This window comes from Bos mutus, chromosome 18, assembly GCF_027580195.1.
Source record: "Bos mutus isolate GX-2022 chromosome 18, NWIPB_WYAK_1.1, whole genome shotgun sequence".
Lineage (NCBI taxonomy): Eukaryota > Metazoa > Chordata > Mammalia > Artiodactyla > Bovidae > Bos > Bos mutus.
In genome coordinates this window covers 51,553,477-51,573,560 of record NC_091634.1, presented here as the reverse complement: position 1 = coordinate 51,573,560, position 20,084 = coordinate 51,553,477, and the positions used below count along the sequence as shown (strand labels likewise).

The 20,084-nt window shown below is 53.2% G+C and overlaps 1 long non-coding RNA gene and 1 pseudogene across 1 annotated transcript; one reads left to right on the top strand and one right to left on the bottom strand.

Annotated features, from left to right (window-relative positions):
* Positions 1-6,890: 6,890 nt before the first annotated feature.
* Positions 6,891-7,688, bottom strand: LOC102286176 (chromobox protein homolog 1 pseudogene; annotated as a pseudogene).
* Positions 7,689-10,839: 3,151 nt separating this feature from the next.
* LOC138991695 (uncharacterized) lies at positions 10,840-19,828 on the top strand. The gene is made up of 4 exons (XR_011467563.1): positions 10,840-11,379; positions 12,379-12,528; positions 12,656-13,220; positions 19,156-19,828. It is a non-coding gene; the product is annotated as an uncharacterized lncRNA (long non-coding RNA).
* Positions 19,829-20,084: the final 256 nt, after the last annotated feature.

The window sequence follows — 20,084 nt, the reverse complement described above, 5'->3', positions numbered from 1 at the left end:
AATGCTGCCTCTCGGCACAGACAGAAACCTCCAGGGACTCAGGTAAAAGGCACGCTGCCCTTTGAACACCTGGAAGTGGACTTCACTGAAATGAAACCTCACCGACACTACCATTACTTGCTGGTCATAATATGTACTTTCTCGGGATGGGTAGCAGCTTTTCCTACCCGGACTGAAAGAGCATCAGCAGTAGCCTGGTGTCTGCTTAGGGAGGTAGTTCCCAGATTTGGATTTCCTACCGGCACTGGATCGGCTTTCGTAACTGATTTAGTATAGCAAGTAAGCAGCACTTTAAACATCAAGTGGAAATTACATACAACATATAGGCCCCCGAGTCCTGGGATGGTGGAAGGAACCAACTGGACACTTAAAGCGACAGTCTCCAAGTGGATCATAAGAGACTGACTCTTCCTGGGTGGACTTGTTTCCAACAGCTCTGCTCAGACTCAGGATGACGCCACAGTCCCAAGGCTCTTCTCCATACAAAATTGTATATGGGAGGCCCCCTCCCATAATAAAACAGGTGCCAACAAATTTGCCTCAGGTAAGGGGAGATGAGATTTCACAGCAGATGGAACAACTGGGTAAGGAACACCTTACCAGGTGATAAATCAGGTAACTAAGTTTGTACAAGAAAGGGCGCCATCCCCCCTTGGGGAACAGATTCACAAATTTGTGCCCAGGGATCAGGTGTGGTCAAAGCCTGGAAACACGACTCCTTGGCCCCACACTGGAAGGGTCCATATACTGTTGTTCTGACCAGCCCTACTGCAGTTAAAGTTGCAGGTGTGGATCCACCACATGACGGTGAGGAGAGCATACCACGCAGACCCGGAGGACGCCGAGTGGACTACACAACAGGCCGCCACTGAGCCCCGTGAAACCAAGATCATCTTAAAGAAGAAACAGAGGGGAAGCTCTGCAATCAATTGCTGCTACAAGGACTTGCTGGTATCATCTTGAGACTAACCAGAGTTTCAGTACAAACAGGGACCTGTGCTATGATTAAAGTTGAATGTTATGTCTGTATTCCTGATTTATCTGGCTATATATCAGCCACCCTAGCTGTCACGAAAGGTCAGGTAAAATTTATGTCTGATGATAATCTTCCTTGTTGGACTTCGGTCCTATCTTGGGTGAAGGGTGATTGGTGGAAAACTGTATTTCCCATTGTTATAGCTGCCTTGATAGTTCTGCTTTGTGGACCCTTTATTTTACAATGCATTATGAACTTTGTAACCCAAAGGTTGATGACGTTCTCCCAAATTAGAGGTCGGAGAGTCAGGGTGCAATATATCCCTATGAATGGTGCTCATACTATGAGTTAAGAGCATCAGGAGTGGGGAATGAAGGAGGAAACAGACAGAACAGGCTCCATCTTGAAAGCAGGACTCCACCTTGGGCTGGACGGTGGACTTTGAGCTCTATGCCCAGTATCTATGGAAACGACATACCAACTGGAAAACCAGGCCCCCTGCACGGAAGAGCCCCAGGACTCGTACCTAGACTGTCTCTTGCCTAAAAGAATACCCTAATTATCTGTGTAACCGAAGAGAATCATAAATTCTATTATGCTTATTGGGGTATGACCACCGGCCTACTGATAATTGTCCCCTGTTAACTACCTAGGCTTTGATTGTATCTTTCTTTTCCTTTGTTCAGACTAGTTTCAGGGAATGTGGGGAGGTGGGTTTGGCACATACACTTAGGGTATATAAGGTTTTCAGAAAAACGGGTCAGGGTCCTTGGCTAAGAGGAGACTCTGCCTTGGGCCGCTGGTGTAATAACTGCACCCCACCCTCTGCATCGTCCTTCTGAGTGAGTCTGTTTCCCGGAACGCGTGGCTGCGAAGTAATACCAGTGGCAACAATGATAGTGGGACAGTACCGCTGTCACTGCCGCTTCCTAGGCACTGTGTACCCGGTGCCGCTGGAAACGCGAGACAGAAGCAAACACAGTCGCCTCCCTGACGCCTGCGGGAAAGGTCCTGTCCTCACCGTCCCCTGTGTTCTTACCAAGACATTGAGGCGGGGGCCGTTCACTTGGTTGCCCCAAGTCTCTCAGCTGTCAAGAGGCGGGGCCAGGATTTGAATCCAAATTTGGATCCGTGTCACTTCACAGGCTCTGTGTGGGTCCCAGCCTGGCTGCCCCAGAGGATCACTGGATCCTGTGATCCAGTGTGCCTGGCCCCTCCAGGGACTCTGCTCAGCCAGTCTGTGGAGAGCTTGGCCTTGGTTTTGTGTGGTGAGCTCTGAGGGCGATCTGGCACTCAGCCGGGGTGACCATCACCACACTGCACAGTAGTTCCACGCCGGGGGCAGCAGGACCCCTGATGATTACACAGCTTGTCACCCACCTTCTGAGTTTCTGATTTAAGAGATCTGGGGGGCCCCAGGAAACTGCATTTCTACTAATCTCTCAGGGGGTGCTGAGCTGCTGGTCAGAGACCACCCCCCCGAGAAACCGCCCCCTCCCCAGAGCAGAAACTGTCCATGTGTGCACGCGTTCACTCAGCAAACTCTCGTGAGCGCCTACTGTGTGCAGCCCTCTGCCAGGCTGACAGGGCAAAAGGGGAGGTTACACACACCCCTCTGTCCTTCCTTCCCTGACAGCATGGAGCCCGTGGGGGCTGTGGGGGGCCTGAGGGATGAGAGAGGGTCCTCGTGGCAGGCACTGGACTGAAGGGGCTTCCCGGACCCTCAGCCCACTGTATGGGGAGCTCCTTTGTCCTCAGCCCCTAAGCTAACTTCCAAACTTTCCCTTTAAGCCCGTCACATAAGTGTTCCCTGAGGCCTCGAACCTTCCAGATGGGCCTGTGGCCATCCCACCAGCTGCTCCTGGGATGTCAGCCCCGACCTCTTTCCTGGGCCCTGGAATTCCTGGAGCAGCCTGACACGGAGCAGCTGCCGAAACATCAGGAGGCCACGTCAAACAGCCTTTGTGCTCCTGGCTCCTCCTGCAGGCAGCTGCAGTGGGGGAGGGGCTGGGTCCTCGTGACCCCAAACCTCTGGGCCCACAACACACACCAGCCTCGAGGCAGGGACGCCGGCCACCTCCCATCCACAGAACAGCCTGTCCTTGTCCCTCCTGCTCTCCTTGGATGCATTCCCGGGCCCTCGGTGAGGAATCTCCTCCCACTGCCCTCAGGCCACCCTCATGACCGCATCCAGGGGCCACTGGGGGTCCCAGGCCTCCAGGTCCTTCCGAATTACCTGGAAGCTGTCATAAAATAGCCAGCTGGGGGCCACGCCTGAGAGCCTGATCCTGGAGGTCTGGGAGGAATCTTCATGTTTGATGAGGTATCCAGACCGTACAGGGGTTCCTTGGACCACACTTTGAAAAGCACTGGTGGAGATAGTAAACTCTCATTACATGATACGTTTTATACACACACACACACACACACACACACACACACACGAGAGGCTATTTTGTATCTATGTACGTATAGAGATAAAAGGGCTTCTCAGGTGGCTCTATTGGTAAAGAATGCAGGAGACGGAAGAGTTGTGGGTTAGACCCCTGGGTCGAGGGGATCCCCTGAGGAGGGCATGGCAACCCACTCCAGTATTCTTACCTGGAGAATCCTGTGGACAGAGGAGCCTGGCGGGGTACAATCCATAGGGTCACAAAGGGATGGACAAGCCTGGAGCAATTTAGCATCCACACACATATGGATACATTGATACCATGTCATATTAGTTTCCTAGGGCTGCCATAGCAAATTACCCAAACTGGGTGACTTAAATCAGCAAACATATATTCTCCCACAGTCTGGAGGCCAAAAGTCCAAAATCAAGGTGTGGGCAGGGTCAGCTCTCTTGGGAGGATCCAGGGGAGGGTCCTTCCAGCTCCTGGTGGCCCCAGACATTCTTTGACTTGTGGCCACATCCTTCAAAATTGGCCTTCAAGCAGAAGGACAGGGAAGATGCCCGAGTTCAAGTCCACCCCCCAGGACGGAGCCGCAGGCTGGATCCCTGGCCCTGTCTCCAAGCAGTCAGGCTTTGCCCCACAGCCAGCAAAGTGGCTGATCAAACGGCGCGTTTTTCTGAGACCGCACACTTCCATCTGGCATCTGTCAGTCAACACTTACAGTCCTCACCCCTCGCGGTTCCTCACCCTCCCTGGCCTCTCCTGCCAGCTCCTGTCCTTCTCCGTTTATGCCCAGCCCTGGGCCTCTTCCCTCCTCTTAGACCCACCTTCTAAGAGTTTTAAGTGTCATCGATGTGCGGGTCACCTCACACCCCCTTTAGCTCTTGCCTCCCTGAGTTCTGGGTCCATAGAATTCCAGGGCCAACCACTCAAGTGTCTTCCAGTTTCCTCACTGGCCAGTAATGAAGGTAGGAAAGCTTGTAGCCTATCTGAGCCCCCGCTGGTGTCTGTGGCCTTGGCTGGTGTCTGTCTCTCAAGGCAGATGCAAAGTGCACACCCGCCCCTCCAGCTTGGAGCTCCCAGAGCTGGGAGCAGGGCCACGGCCAGCTTCTCCTACCTTCCAGGGTCAGAGGAGACAGCTGCCCTCTGTTCTCGGAAGGACCCTACCTGCCCTTCTCGGGTACATAAAACTTAAAGCCAGCGGCAAAGCATTCCTATCCTCCAGTATGAGCTTTGGAGTTCAGGTGGCACTCTCTGCTGGAACGAAGTGCAAGGACTTGAACTTACTCTTACTAAAGTGTAAATGACTGACAACAGATCAGTTCCCAAGGAAAACCAAGTATGAGGACCCTGGTTCTGGGTCAGGGAGCAGGCACCCCTGCCTACAGTCAGCAATCGAGGGGCACCTCCCAAAGGAGGTGGTGCAGAATTGCCCGCCACTGGGGGGCAGCAGAGCACCAGGGATCAGTTTACAAATACAAAGGCAGGGGTCCGAGTGGGTACCTTGATAAGTTGTGAAACTACTGCCCACCCGTCTAGACAGCCCTTCTTCCTTCCAACTGAAGGAACAACGCCCAAGGATACAAAGGTCCCAAGTGCAGCAGGGGCCTCATCCCTCACGGGCAGGCTTGCCCAAGTAGAGACAGAAGCGCTTCACACCTTGTGCAGGCCTTGTGGCCCAGCCCTGATACACCTGGCTTCTTAGTGACCTGGAGCGTCAGCCTCGCCCGGGAGCTTGCCGACTCTCAGCCCCACCCCAGACCCATAGGCTCAGACTCTCAGAGGGTTAGGCCCAGCGGGTTTTTTTCAGTTTATTTTATTGAAATATGCTTGATTTACAATGTTGTGTTAATTTCTGCTGCACAGTAGAGTGACTCAGTTACACATACATATTCTTTTTCATTTTCTTTTCCATTCTGGTTTATCACAGGATGTTGAATATAGTTTCTTTTTTTTTTTTTAATAAATGTATATAGTTTTATTAAGACAAAAAACTGACAGTGTTGATATGAAGTTTACATTTAAATGAAAGTTTTCACAAAAACCTAACACACGCCTAAAAATTACAATAGAGTTCTAGATGCAGATCAAGACGATGTCAACAACTGATGGATCTCATGACTCAAGACAGCGTTTTGGATTTTAGTTAATTCTTAGGATTAAAAATTTGTTTTAAAGTGAACCACTGCCCCAGTATGAAAATTTATCTTCTCCTGAGATCAGGGCTTTTGAAATCATTCAGCTCTTGAACTTGTGCTGTCAGTGCCTGAACCCTGCCACCGATGGTTTCAGAGTTCAAAAAGCAGAGGCTCCAAGAGTTTTCCACCCTATGAGCACCAGCCCTCGTCTTTCCCTACTAACTCACTTCCTATACCACTCTCTGCCCTTCCCTAAATACTTCCCCAGTGGCTTGGATGGAGAAGCTGATATTTGTAACTTCACAATAGGAAAAGAAAGGGTCTTCTTGTCAGTTTCATGAATAGCACCTCTAAGACAGAGTGATCTGCCTGTGTACACACTCCAATAAGACTTTTCCTCCTCAACCAGTTTCCATCCCCCAAATGGCACCTTTGGTAGCTTCTTATTCCTTTGTTGGGAACAGCATTACGCTCAGGCAGGGAATACCTTGGCTTCTAAGTTTCAGGCATTCACAGCTTTTAAACAGCCTCTCACAGTCCTCATTTAGGTTGCCAGTGACATTTTTGAAAGGATACAATATTCTGGACACAGAACCCAATCATCATTAGTTGTTCTTTCCTTTGTTTCACTGTTTCCCCAAATTTTAACAAAAATGATCCTAACCCATCTCCCTTCTTTCCCACCCCACCCCACCCACCCCAAATAATACACCAGTAATAGCCCAAAACTACACACATGCTTGGAGAAGGCATTGGCACCCCACTCCAGTACTCTTGCCTGGAAAACCCCATGGATGGAGGAGCCTGGTAGGCTGCAATCCATGGGATTGCTAAGAGTCTGATACGACTGAGCGACTTCACTTTCACTTTTCACTTTCATGCTTTGGAGAAGGAAATGGCAACCCACTCCAATGTTCTTGCCTGGAGAATCCCAGGGACGACACAGCCTGGTGGGCTGCCATCTATGGGGTCACACAGAGTCGGACACGACTGAAGTGACTTAGCTTAGCTTACACACGTGCTATGCTGTAAAAATGCAGAGTTAACACCATTGGGAAGAAGGCTGTGTGGGTTGTGGAGATGCTCTTTGAAGATCTACAGTATCTCTTGCTCTCCCACATCCCGTTCTACTTTTTGTCCTTCATAGAAGGCCCTTTGCTTTTTTTTTTTTAAGCAAAGTTCAGAACGGGTTGCCTTGAAACACTGACCCTCCTTCCCCTCCACCGGATGGGTGTGCAGCTTTGAAGCCCTTGGGCTGCTGTAGGGCACACAAACTATCCTGGCTCTTCAAAGGACATCTCGAGCCACCTTTATGGCATCAAGACAAGGAGAACACCTTCTTTCCCCACTTGAAACCCAGTCAGATGTGACAGGGGCTGGTATTCAAGAAAGTTAATTCTTACCATCTTTTTTGTCATCATCCTCTGAGGGGTAAGAATGCCACGTCGGCCCTTCCTCATAGAAGGATATGACAGCCTGCTGGCACTTGACCTTGCTTCCTTGGCAGGGACCGGATCAGCCTCATCAGAGTTCTTCCGTTTCATTAGGAACATGAGTTCTCCACTGGAGTCCATAGCTCCAATAATCCGCTCTGGTTCCAAACCCCGGGCAAAGCCTTGTGGCTTCTCTGACTGTTCTTTCTTCTTCTTTGGTTTGCTCTCCTCCCCCTTATCTTCCGAATCAGAATCAGCTTTGTGCTTGCCTCCCTCTGATTTATCTGTCTCGTGTGCTGTTTTCTGTGACTGCAGAAACTCAGCAATGAGGTCAGGGCAATCAGGTTCTCTTCTGGATCCCGTGTGTTATCCTCATCTGAGAACCCCTTCCACTTTAGGAGATACTCCACTTTGCCCTTTACCACTCGACGGTCTAGAACTTTTTCCACCACATATTCTTCCTCTTCTTCTAGCACCTTTTCCACTTTCTTCTTGATTTGTTTTTTCCCCATAGTGCTCGCCAGCTTTCTGGTATAAAGGATGATGCTGCTCGGGTCTTGCAGTCGTCAACCCTCCCTACGCTGGTTCAAGCGCCCAGGCTGTCCTGTCTGTCCTCTTCCCAATTTACTATGTTTCCTCTCCAGCCCAGTCCCCCAGCTGTGCACCCAGCCCACGTAGCATGGTCTTGGTCTACTCAGGCCGAAGGGTGACGCGCAAATGCTGAATATAGTTTCTTGTGCTATAGTAGGACCTTGTTGTTTGTCCAGACTATATACAATAGTTTGCATCTGCTAACCCCAGACTCCCAATTCATCCCTCCCTCGTCCCCCTTGTCTCTTCTCTGTTTCTGTTTCATAGATAAGTTCATTTGTATCATATTTTAGAGTCCACATATAAGTGATATCGTATGGTGTTTCTCTGGCTGACTCACTTCACTCAGTATGATAATCTCTAGGTCCATCCATGCGCTGCAAATGGCATTATTTCCTTCTTTTTTATGGCCAAGTAGTATTCCATTGTGTGTATATGTACTGTATCTTCTTTATCCGTTCATGTGTTGGTGGACACTTAGGTTGTTTAGTCACTTGGGGTTTTATGGCCCCCGGGATTCTGCTCAGCTCAGGGCCGAGAACGACTGCTTTCAGTTCGGCAGGCAAGCTGGGAAAGTTGGCTCACGTGCCGTCATGTGTCGGGGCTGCTGTAAGGAAAAAGGCCTGGTTGGGTTCTGTTCTCCGCAGGGATGCTGGTTTGGAGCAGGGATTCGAGCCGGCAGGCCTTTCCCAGGGCTGAGCCAGGTGGACCGTTAAGGTGAAGGACGAGTGAGTCAGTTACGGCCACACAGCATCGTGACCCGGCCTCTGATCAGTTCCCAGGAGGAGGAATTAGAAAGTGGTCTTTGGGTTGTTAGTTCTTCAAAATGAGAACATCTCTGGCTAAAAAAGAAGCCCAGTCCTCCTGACACTGGAAGCAGGCCGCCTGTCCCAGGTCTTCAGGAGGGAAGGGACCACAACCTGGTTCATATCCCTGCTCCACACTTAGCAGCTGGGCCCCCTACTCAGTGACTCAGCGTCTCTGATTCCCAGCTTCCTGCCCTGCACAGTGGGGACGGAAGCAGTACGCGCCAAGCGAGCTTGTCGTGGGGCTGAAATAACGGCAACATTCTGACAGCCTGACCAGAGTAAATGCTCCGCAAGTGTTAGTGAGTTTTTCATAAATGCTTCATTTAAGTTATAATACTTCATGGTTTCCCAGTCTGGCTGTTACCCAGAAAGTTAGATGTAGAGTTACTATATGATCCAGCAATTCTGTTTATATACCCAAGAGAAGTGAAGAGTTAGGTTCACACAAAAACTTGCACACAAATGTTCGTAGCAGCAGTATTCACAGCCTCTAGAAAGTGGAAAAAACCGAAATTTCCATCAGCAGATGTATGGATAAGCCAAACATAGTCTGTCCACAGAATGGAATAGGATCTCTTGCCCGTAAAAAGGGATGAAGCACTGACTCTGCCTGCAACGTGGATGAGCCTTGGAAGCATCATGCTCAGGTCAAAAAAAAAGGAGAGGAAATTAATCTCTCAGTCGTGTTGTGCTGTTTGCAACCCGTAGACTGTAGCCCGCCAGGCCCCTCTGTCCTTGGAATTCTCCAGGCAAGAGTACTGGAGTGGGTAGCCACTCCCTCCTCCAGTGATCTGCCCAACCCTGGGATTGAACCCGGGTGTCCTGCATGGCAAGGCAGATTCTCTACTGTCTGTGCCACCAGGGAAGCCCAATCCAAACACAAAAGACCGCAGCTTGTGTGATGCTATGTATATGAAATGTCCAAAAGGAAATGCAGAGAGACTGAGAGCAGATCAGTAGTTGCCAGGGGTGGAGGGGTTGGAGGTGATGGCTAAGAATCCAGGGTTTCTTTTAGGAGTGGTGGAATGCTTTAAAAGTCATTGTATTGATGGTTGCATGACTCAATATGCTGAAACCCATGCAACTGTGTGCTTTAGAAGAGTGAATTGTGTGGCCTGCGAGTTATATCCCAGAAGAGCTCCTTAAAAAAGCTATGTTTTCCCCATCAGATGCCCTAAAGCTACTTTTTATTGTTAATGAGGGCAGGGAGGGAAAGAGTGACCTGTGAACGTTTTAATTTTTTCCCGAAAAAGCAAAACAGGTTAGAAACATGAGCTACGTACCATCTGCAAGCAAAGGCTCTGCCCCGGCTGCCCTCAAGGTCAGGCCTCATAACACAGCAAAGCAGGGCAGCCTGCTGAACTGTGGGCTGTTTTTAAAGGCTGCAGGCTTTCCAGCTGCATTTCGTCTGAAAACATCACACAGTCTTTGAGGTGGGTTAAGCCCCTAGGATCTTTGGGGGCTTTAGGCTCAATTATCATCAGAAAATGGCAGCATCTCCAGGCTCAGGGAACCAGGCTCTGTGTCCACAGCTGTCCTTGCAGCAGCTGCCATGGACGCCTGCCTGGGCCTTATCTCCAGGAGGAAGTCACCCCACCCTGTTCCAAATGCTTGTCCAGAGGGATGGGGCCAAGCAGAGTCCCAAGGGGCGAGGCAGCCCCACATCCCCAGCCAGAGAGAAAGTCTTCCCTCCCTGCCCGCCCCAGCCCTGGCGGAGGAGGAGAGCCACTGGGGGATGGATGGGGTTCCCGGCACGTGTGCTTCCCACGGGGACCGAGCAGTTCTGTCCCCAGCCTCATCTCTGGCTGGGACCCGCTCACATCGTGCTGTCACCATTGCATGGGTTCAGCTTCCAGGGTGGGGGCAGCCCTAAGGTCTCACAACCTGACTCGGCCCCCGAGACACACTTGTCACTTCTCCCCACTCCCTCACACCCCAGGGCCTTTGCACAGGCTGTCATGGAAAGCTTCCACCAGGTCCCAGCCGTGTGCCCTTGAACAGGTCACTCCCTCCTGGGCCTCAGATCCCTGGAGGTTATTTGAGGAGCTTCCTCAGTGACCAGTGGGGATCTGAAGGCCAGGACTCTGGGGCTGAGTCTGTGTTCCGACTGCCTCCAGGACTGCTCTTTCTGCAGAGTCAGACTGCTCTCTGCCCACTCATCCTTCCAGCCTCAGCTCCCCTCCTATCCCTGGGGCCTTCCAGGATGTCCTGGCACTTTTGGGTTCCTGGGCCTATCTGTGATGGTGTGGGGGCCTTCTTGTCCATGCTGAAAACTCCTGGAGGGCAGGGCGGTCCCCCTAGCAAGTCCCCTCCCCAGCCTGGCCTCACAGGCTCTCTACCAAAGTGTTTAAAGAAGCACAGCTGAGTTTCCAAAATACTTCCTCTTTCAGGATCTCATTGGTCCTCTCCAGCACCTGGACACAGGAAACAGGCTGTTGCTCCATTTTACAGATGAGAAGCTAAGTCTCTGAGCGCTGGGCTTCCGGCCAGCCTGCCCCTCCTCCTCAGTGTTTCCCAGGTTTCCGAGACAGCAGGAGAGAGCCTTGTCACCTCGGGTGAAAGTGGGGCTGTCATGGCCCCTCCGTGGGCTTCTTGAAAGGATGCTGTTTAAGCAGAGCCTCCCAGCCCAGCCAAGGAGAGAGGTCACGTGTCCTTTGGCAGAGAAGAGCCTGACCCTCAGGCTGGGCCGCGCTCATGCTTGCTGATTCATCACTCCTGGCCCCCGAGTTCTCTGCCTCCCGCCCAACCAGCAACACACAACGCCAGCTCCGTTTATCTTCCCATCAGGAAAGGGGGCAGTGGCCTGAGGGGACCCTGAGGGCCACCCTTCTGGAAGCAGATGTGAACAGGCTGTTCGGGTCGGCGGGAGGACGTGTTCTCTGCAGGCAGCTCTGGCCACAGACCAGAGTAGTGGAGCCACAGGAGGCTGTGCCCTGCCAGCCTGGGGTCCAGCTTCCTCCTCTGCCTCCCGGCAAGGTGACCTTGGCGGAGCACTGGACCTCTCCACCCATTTCCTTCCTGCCGCAGGGGCGAGGGGTGCGTAACAACATCCTTGTTGTGAAGGGTGGCCGTGAGGTCTAGAGGTTGTGGAGGTCAGCTTGTGTTGGGCAAAGCACCTGTGCATAAGAAACCCTTGGTGAAGATCACATATTTGTGAAAAGATTACTTATTTGTAGAATTCATCAGGAATCCTCTAGATAGAGGCCAAGGGAGAGAAAACTGCGCTTTCAGAGTCAAGAGAGGATTGTGGGCCCCTCTGTGGGGGTCAGGGGGCGGCAGGAGCTGTGATCCACGAGGTGCCGTGGGCGCTGAGGTGACAGCAGACACTGGGGCTTGAGAGACGGAGCCTGGCCTGGGGGCACAGTGAGACCAGCCACTCTTACGGAACAGGAGGAGAGGGAGGTAGTGTCTAGAGCCACTGCAGGGACCTCTGGACTGGCTGCACTCACGTATTCTCTCAGAAGTTCCCTGGTGGCTGCAAGGCGGAGAGTGACGGGAACTTTGAGGACTTGCTGAGCCCCATGGGGCCTGGGTTCATCCGGGTTACTTATGATCGTCATCAGTTAGTGAAAGCTAAGCTGTGCTTGGTGAGGATGGCTCCCAAAAGGGGTCTTTTGAGGTCGCTGAAGGTCTGATCTGAGTCAGAGCAGGGTCTGTGGGAGCAGCAAAGAGCCCAGGGCCCTATGGATGCAAACTGGAGGGCCCCGCTGAGCAGCAGGCTGTTTCTCCCCGCACAGCCTCCCATGGCTCCTGTTAGCAAACTGCACATACCCAACACCTTAAAACCGCACGAGCGTGTTCTCTTACTGCCCTGGAAGCTGGAAGTCTGAAATGAGTCTTTCAGGCAACAATCAAGGTGTGGGCAGGGCTGCTCCTTCTGGAGGCCCCAGGGGAGAACTTATTTCCGGGCCTTTTCCAGCTTCTAGAGGCACCCACGTCCCTTGGCTCACAGCCTGGTCTTCAGTGCTCATCCCTCCGCCCTCTGTTTGATCCTCATGTCTCCTTTCTCTGATCCTCCTGCTTCCCTCTTGCCAGGACCCTCATGATGACACGGAGCCCATGAGACAAGCCAGGATCCTCTCTTCACCTCCAGGTCCTTAATGACATCCACAAAGTCCCTTTTGTCATGTGAAGTCACACAGTCACGGGTTCTGGAGGTTGAAACATGCATGTCTTTGGCGAGAGGTCAGTATTCCACTGACCACACACTCTGTATCCACATAGTTGGGGTGGGCAGCCTCTGCCTAATAAGGCTGTTGGAATATCATTCATATAACTTTGAGTTTTAAAATAACAACTTCTCTTCCTGCAGGTGTCACCAGTACTCACCGTCTTTCTTCCTTTAATGATAGAATGCTTCAGTTTTCACTGGGCTTAAGACTGCTCACTCGCCAGCCTACTTTGCAGCTAGAAATGATCGCATGACTATGTCTGGCCACCAGAGTGTGAGCAGACGCATCGCATGTCCTTATGTGTGCCCTTAAAAAGCACGGGCCTGGGCTGCCTTCGTCTCTCCCCACTTCCCAGTGTCGGGCTTGTGGACACCACGGCAGGGGCTGCAGCAACCACTTTGGATCCAGAGAGAAAAACCATGTGTTGAAGCTCACAAAATCGCCCTGCTAGTAGTCACCTCCCTCTGGATTGTGAGAGAAATAATATCTTGTATTGTTAAGCAGGTGTATTTGGGGGCCTCTCTGTCACAGCAGCGGACCTTGTACCTGACTCAGACACGTGGGCCTGTGTGTCTGAGAGGCTGCCTTGCTCCTCCCACTGCCGATGACTCCAAGGTCGCTGCCGCCTCTCTCCTAGATCTTCCCTCTGCTGAGCTGGTTGCAACTGCAGGCAAGAGGATCAAATCCTCCCTGACTTGGGCAGAGGTGAGGCTTTTTCCCAAAGGTGCGGGCTTGAAGCCAGTAGCCTCAGCATCACCTGGGAGTTTGGTTGGAAACGCAGAGGCTCTGGCTCTCGTTCAGACCTTGCGCCTCAGATTCTGCATTGAATACGACCCGCAGCTGGGGGTATGCAGCCACTTGAGAAGCTCTGGTCTTAGCATTCCATGTCTGTGCTGAAACCCCTTGCTCTCCGAGTCAGTGGACTTCAGGCTGTACCCCAGTCCCTGGGGTTGTCCATGGGCCTAGATGCCTCACCCCTGCTTAAGTAAGGCAAAACCACATTTGGGGGTTTATTTGATGGGGTTCTGCATAGGCTGATTTTCTGAAGTGGAGAAGTATAGAAGTCCTGGTTCTGGGTCACGCCTCCTCTGATGACCACCTCGCTGGGGCCGCACAGGGCATGAGGCAGCAGGGGCAGCACCCCAGGGTGAGCGTCAGGAACCCCCACCTTCTCTCAGTCGTCTAGAGGACTGTCCCCCAGTTTCCTTTGTGGGAGGCAGTCTCCTTGGGTGGAAGGGCCTGGAAACTCGTCTCCAGGTGCACTGAGATCATTCATTCTCCTTCATGTTGTTTTACGTCGTTTTCATTGCTTTATGAGTGGATAAGCGTTCACCAAGTGCCAGGCGCTGTTCTGTGATTGGGAACACTGCACCGATTGCACGCAGGCTTCCCTCGTGGAGGTCACACTTTACTGTGGTTGTGTCTGGGAAAAGATTTCCAGGCAAAGGGAACAGCCAGTGCAAAGGCCCTGAGGTCATTGGTGTTGGGAATGTTTAGGGCAGTGTCATGGCTGGCTGGCACGCTGCAGCTGGTGGATAAGGGAAGGCAGCAGGAAGGAGGTGGGGCGATTAGAGGTTTGTAGGGTGACAGGGCTGGTGGGGCAGATGCTACTGGATGCCCTTGCCCATGTCACCTCTCAGCTCCCCGCTGTGATGCATGCCAACGGCTTCTTACTTGCCGTGTCCCATCTGAGGTTTTCTCTGGCCACAGGAGCAAGCCCGGGGTGCAGCAGTGTTCCCCAGAAGAGCCAGAGAGTAGGCTGACCCACTTGCATCTGGCTGAAAGTCCCAGAGCCCAGAAAGCCCTCAGTCCCAGGCAGACGAGGATGGGTGTCACCTCGTGGAGGAGTTGATGTTTGGGGAGCTGCCCTGAGGCAGGGAAGGACGAGCATGGTGTGGGGAGCCTGGGTCCTGCCCCTCTCGTGGGACAGCCCAGAGGCTCACCCCTAGTCGTGGGTTCCCCAGCAGGCCACCCGCTCGGGACCACTCTCTCCCTCATCTTTCCCCTGCCTTCTCCCTTCTGCACCCCTCACCTGCCTTCCGGGAGCACCTCTGCTATATTCTGTTTGTCCCAAATCCTTGTCTCAGGCTCTCTGCCTGGAGGCCCTAACCTACAGCCCAGGGCAGAGGGGCTAATGAACATGGGGGGAGGAGCCAGGCTACCCCTTTGAGTCCCTCTTGCATGGAATGCTTTTGGAATTTGAGGAGTGTCCCCATCCCAAGGCCTCTCCAGGCCTGTGCTAAGCCTGGCTTTGAGTCAGAGTGGACGTCACAGCTAAGAGGCCGGAATGCGGGTGCCTCCCCAGACACTGAGATCATCCCAGCTTCCCTGTCCTCACCGCCTCCTCCGCTGACCCTTCACCCGCCCCTCCCCAACAGGAGGCAGCCGAGGTCACAGCAGAGAGTGAGTGAACTGTGTCCTCAGGCCACAGCTGGGGTTGCTGCCGGGAACCCTGGGCTCTCCTTGCCCGGCCGGCCCCGCAGTGCTGACCCTGGCTGCTGCCTGCTGGAGTCCGGGGCTGCGTGGGGCCGCCGGCCTGCCCTGCCCTTGCCCCCTCTCACCCTCGCTGGGCACCGCCAATGCTGACCTTGAGTTGCTCTCCTGGCCTCCAGACCTTGGCCTCTCGCTTCCTCTTGCCACGTGGTGCCCAGCTCTGCTGATGAACTTCCCAGGTGGCAGTGGCCCTTCCCTGTGCCCTGACCTGCAAGGGCCTGTGCTGAGCCACAGACATGGCCAGAGTGGACTTCCTAGGCCAACCTGGTAGCCCTGGCTGCCCTGGGCCGAAGCCAGGGGCTTCCTCTTGCATCACATCCCACAGAACAGTGGCTACTCAGGAGCTGTGCCGGGCGGGGGCCACGCTGCTCTTCTGCAGCCCCCTGCCAGGCTGCCCCGGACCCCAGCACGCACACAAAGCCCCCCTCACTCACTTCCAGAAGCCCCTTCCCCCGTGCCTGCTTTCCGTCCTGCCCCCGTATCAGCTCATGGGAAGTTCCTTTTCCTCCAGCTAGCTTCACAGCACAGGCTTTAAGGGTCTCTTTCGGTCATGGCGTTGAAAGAATGACTCAGTGGTGAGGTTGGCAGACCACTTTTTTCAAAAGGAAGGTCCCTTTTCTTTCGGATTAAAGGACTGTTTTTTCTGGCTGTGCCGTGCAACATGTGGGATCCTAGTTCCCTGGCCAGGGATTGAACTCATGTCCTTTGCCTTGGAAGCACCAAGTCTTAACCACTGGATTGCCAGAGAGGTCCCCTAAAGGACTCCTAGATTCAGAAGACAGTCATGCCTTTAGCTGACTGAGCCTTGAACAAACAAATCCCCTAGCCTTTCTTGATCTTCACCTGTTTCCTTCATAGTAAGTGACCTCATATCCAAGACCAAAATCCTGGTGCTCTCCTTCTTTCTGGAGCCTTTGCAGAATGAGCCCGTGTATTAAGTGTAGGGAGAAAAAGTCCTTCACTGTGCGCCATGTTTTCACTTTATAAGAATAATAAGTAATACTGTTTCTAAGTGTTCACAATGTGCTGTGCTCACAGCCTCCCTGTGAGGTGGTCCAAGTACTCTCCCCATTTTATAGATGGGGAGAGCGGGGCTCAGAAAGGCTAAGTCAATTGCCCAGGACACACAGCAGGACTCAAACCTGGATCTTTCCAAGAGCCAGCGGCGCCCTAAGTGACTCATTCCAGGCTGTCTCAAGGGCCCTTCTGGACTCATTGGTCTTACTCTTCTGTTTTCCTGTGGGTTTTGTCTTTCCAAATCAAAACCGGTTGTTGTTGTTCTGATTAAGTTGGGGCCTGGTTGGACCTCCCCAGAGCTGGAGAAGACGCCTTTCCAGGATAAATGGAAACTGTTTACACAATAGTTGTCAGATGCTTTAGCAGGAAATAAATCATATGGGATAACACTGGAAAAGCTGAAATGAATCTGTGTGGGCAGCTGGGTTTAACCCCCAAATTAGTTCCAGTCCTTTAAAAAACATTTTCCCCCCTCTCTTCATGTTTGTTTACTTCATTTTTTTTTCCCCTTGCCTAAATTTTCCAGATCTGGCTTTCAGAGAGGCTGTTGATGAGTCAGACCATTCTGCTTGTCTCAGTGCTAATCAGGGCCACCCTGTCCCCAGTTATCTTCATTCCCACAAAGTCACCACGGTGGGAAGGGGGTGGTGTCCACACGAGCTGGGGGTCGTGGAGGTTGCCCAGCCCTAGACTCCAGGTTTAGGGGTCGTCCCTCGAGAGGCTGCAAGCCATTCCGTCAGCCGGAGCCCTTCAAGCCTCTCCACACTGGGGTCCCAGACCAGACCTCACACCCGAAGTGGCAAAGCCCAGGAAAATGCATTTTGATGCACAGCTCTGTTTTTGACCCCTGCTCTCTTGAAGGAAACTTAGACTCCTGTACCACAGTTCTGGGAGCACAGCTGGTTCTCTGGAAGATTCAGGATCCCACAGTCCCCACCCCAAACCCAGTCCAATGGGCAGCTCTGCCCACCCAGGGTACAAGCCTCGGAAGGTTTAAGAGCTGAAGAGCTGTGACGAGTGTTCATTCCCCTGCAACTCTCGGTTGCTTCAATGTTGACAAGAAGCTTCTGCTTGTATCTACTTCCTTTTCCCTCAAAACAAAAATACAAGCAGAGTTAGGAGCTCTGTCATCCACGTGTCACTGAATGCATTTATAACAGGAGAAACAATGGAAAAAGCATTTCTCAGGGGTTTCTAGTGATCCGTCCAGTTACACAGCGAGTCCTTTCCTGATTTCCACCATGCACAAGGCACAGACAGTCACGAGCAGCCAGACACACCCTGCCCACCTGGGCTGGCAACCAGGAGACAGACCCTGAGATTTAGTGTTTAATGGGGTGTGCAAGAGCTTATAATGGGAGGCAGGCAGTGTTTCTGTGAGCTCTGAGGGGTGCGGGGAACATCCAGACAGAGGCCAAGCACAGGGAAGCGCCCCCGGCTCCTGTGTGAGGAAATGAAGCCTGAGACGAGGCCTGGCGCACACATGGAAGGTCCTGAACCGGCTGCCTGCCTGTCCTCAGAGCGCCCGAGCGAAAGCTGCCTCCTCAGCTGGCCCTTGGCCACTGAGCGCGGCATTCCTGCCACAGCCTGGCCCCTGGCCCCGCTCCTGTAGGGACATCCTCTCTTCTGCACCCCCAGACCTGCGTCTGCATCCCGAGGGCAGCATTCCCAATGCCAAGGGCATCAGTGTAGACTGGGAAGTAGACTGACAGCTTCCAGATGTCTGTGGACCCGGCCTGGCTTCTAGAGGGTCCACTCGGCTCGGCCTTCTGAGGTTTACAAACAGCAGGACCAGTTCCCTGCTGACCCTTGTGAGGCAGGGGCCCCAGCCTGGTCGGTGGATCAGGGCAGTGCCCTGGGGTCCTCATGTGGGCCCTCCCAGCGGATCTGCCCTGATCCAGCTAAGGAAGGCCAAGCATCTGGATTCTGCCCCACAAGAGAAATGGATGAAGGCAAATTCCACAAGCCCCAGGGAAGGGGCTCATCAGGTTGGTGGAGCTGGGAAGACCCCGGCCATGCCCCTGACGCGAGCATAGCCCCCTGTCACCCTGAGAAGCCCAACCTCCAGGGCCACACCCAGCCCAGACACACTCCCCATCTGATGCCCACTGAGCTGACAGCAGCCACTCTGATCTCAGGGCTCAGCCCAGAAGGTGGGGTGGGGAGAGCCGGCTCCAGAAAACAGGACCCACAGCCTGTCTTTCCAGAAAGATGTTAGCAGTCCTCCCACCGACTCACTGGGTGGGAGATGCTGTGGACCCCACACCTCCACCCTGGGAGGCGCCCAGGCACCACAAACCCGACACACAGATGGCTCATCACTTTTCCTCCTGAAGCTTCCGGGGGCTTTGTGCTCCAGACGCTGATGAACCCCGCTATCCACCCAGGCCTACAGAAGCCGGGGCTACTCCTCCTTTTCCGTTTGTTGGGGGTGGGGCGTCCTTCTGAAATCCCAGCACATCCCAAGTTCCCCCACCCCCGCCCTGCCTGCACCTCTCTGCCGCGGCCTCTGAGCAGCACCTCCAGCTGGTCTCTCCGGAGTTCAGCCTTGCGCACTTTGGTAGGTTTTGTTTAATTTATTGAGGTAGTGTCAGATAAAATTAACGCTTTTAAAGTGATCACTTTAGTGGCCTTTAGCACGTCCACAGCGTTATAAACCACCACCTCTACACAGTTCCAGAATGTTCCCTCACCCCAGAGGAAACCCGCACCCAGGAAGCTGTTTCTCCCTCTTTCCATTCCCCCTGCTCCTGGCAGCCACCCACCTACCTTCCGCCTCTGTGGGCTTCTCTCTTCTGGACATTCCACATAAAGGGAGCCACATGATCTGTGACTTTGGGTGTCTGGCTCCTCTCACCTGGCACGAGGCTTTCCAGGCTCATCCGTGTTGCTGCTGCTGTCAGTGCTTCCCTCTCTTTTCTGACCAAATCATACCCCACTGTCAGGACAGACCACCCTCGGTTTATCTGTTCACTGGCTCTTGAGCTGTTCCACCTGTTGCTGTTGGGAACTGTGATGCTGTGAACACGCGTGTATGAGGGTTTGTTTGCGTCCCTGCTTTCAGTTCTTCCGAACGTGTGTGTGGGGGCACACACCTGGTCGTAAGGTGGTTCTGTGTTAACTTTTTCAGGCACCCACATCTGTCCACGCCTTCTTTGAGGGCAGACCCTGCGTGAGTTTCCCACTTGAATGCCCAGCATGGAGCAGAGACTTGTACGTGAAGTAGATGCTCAGAATTCATCCTTGAGTCCCCAAGAGAGAACCAGGAGGCAAGCAGGACAAAAAGGAGTGTTCTGTGGCCTTCCAGAGGATGGACCTGGGTGAGCTCGAGCCGTCTTGCTGTTCTTCTCACTTATTTCCCCTTGCTGGGTCGTCGTTGCCACTTGTGAAGTCTTTACTTGTGGCAGGTGGGCTCTAGTTCCCCGGCCAGGGGTTGAACCCCCACCCCCTACAGAGGAAGCGCAGATTCCTAGCTGCTGAACCACCAGGGAAGACCCTGCCTTGCTGTTCTTCAGACACACCAGGCGCGCTGCTGCCCTGGGCCTTTGCAGCTGCTGCGCCCTCTGCCTGGAATGCCCTCTCCAGCAATCTTCCTCGCCACCTTCCCCACCCACCCCACCCCACCCCCCAGACCACATCCCCCTTTCTTCCTTACTGGTTTCCCAGATCGCTGTTTAAAAACGTGTTTTTACTCATTTTCTTGTTCATCTCTCACTATACTGTAAACTCCACAAAGGCAGGATTGTCCTGTTCTTTTCATTCGCTGCTGAATCCCAGTGCCCAGGAGAGTCTCTGGGACATGGTAGGCATTTAATAAATATTTGGTGGAAGAGAAAACTCAGGAAGAGAGGGAGGCGGAGCAGGGAGGGAAGAAAAATGAGGTGTCAAGAAAGAAGGAAAAAACAAGGTGAGAGAGGGTGAGTGGATGGAGGGAGGCAAGGGGGAATCGCGCCTCTTCTGCCCCATTTAGGCCCCTGAGTCCCTACTCCACATAGGAGCAGGTCTCCCCGTTGGGCTAGCTCATGCCCTGAGGCTGTTGGTCAGTCCCGGCTTCCCTCC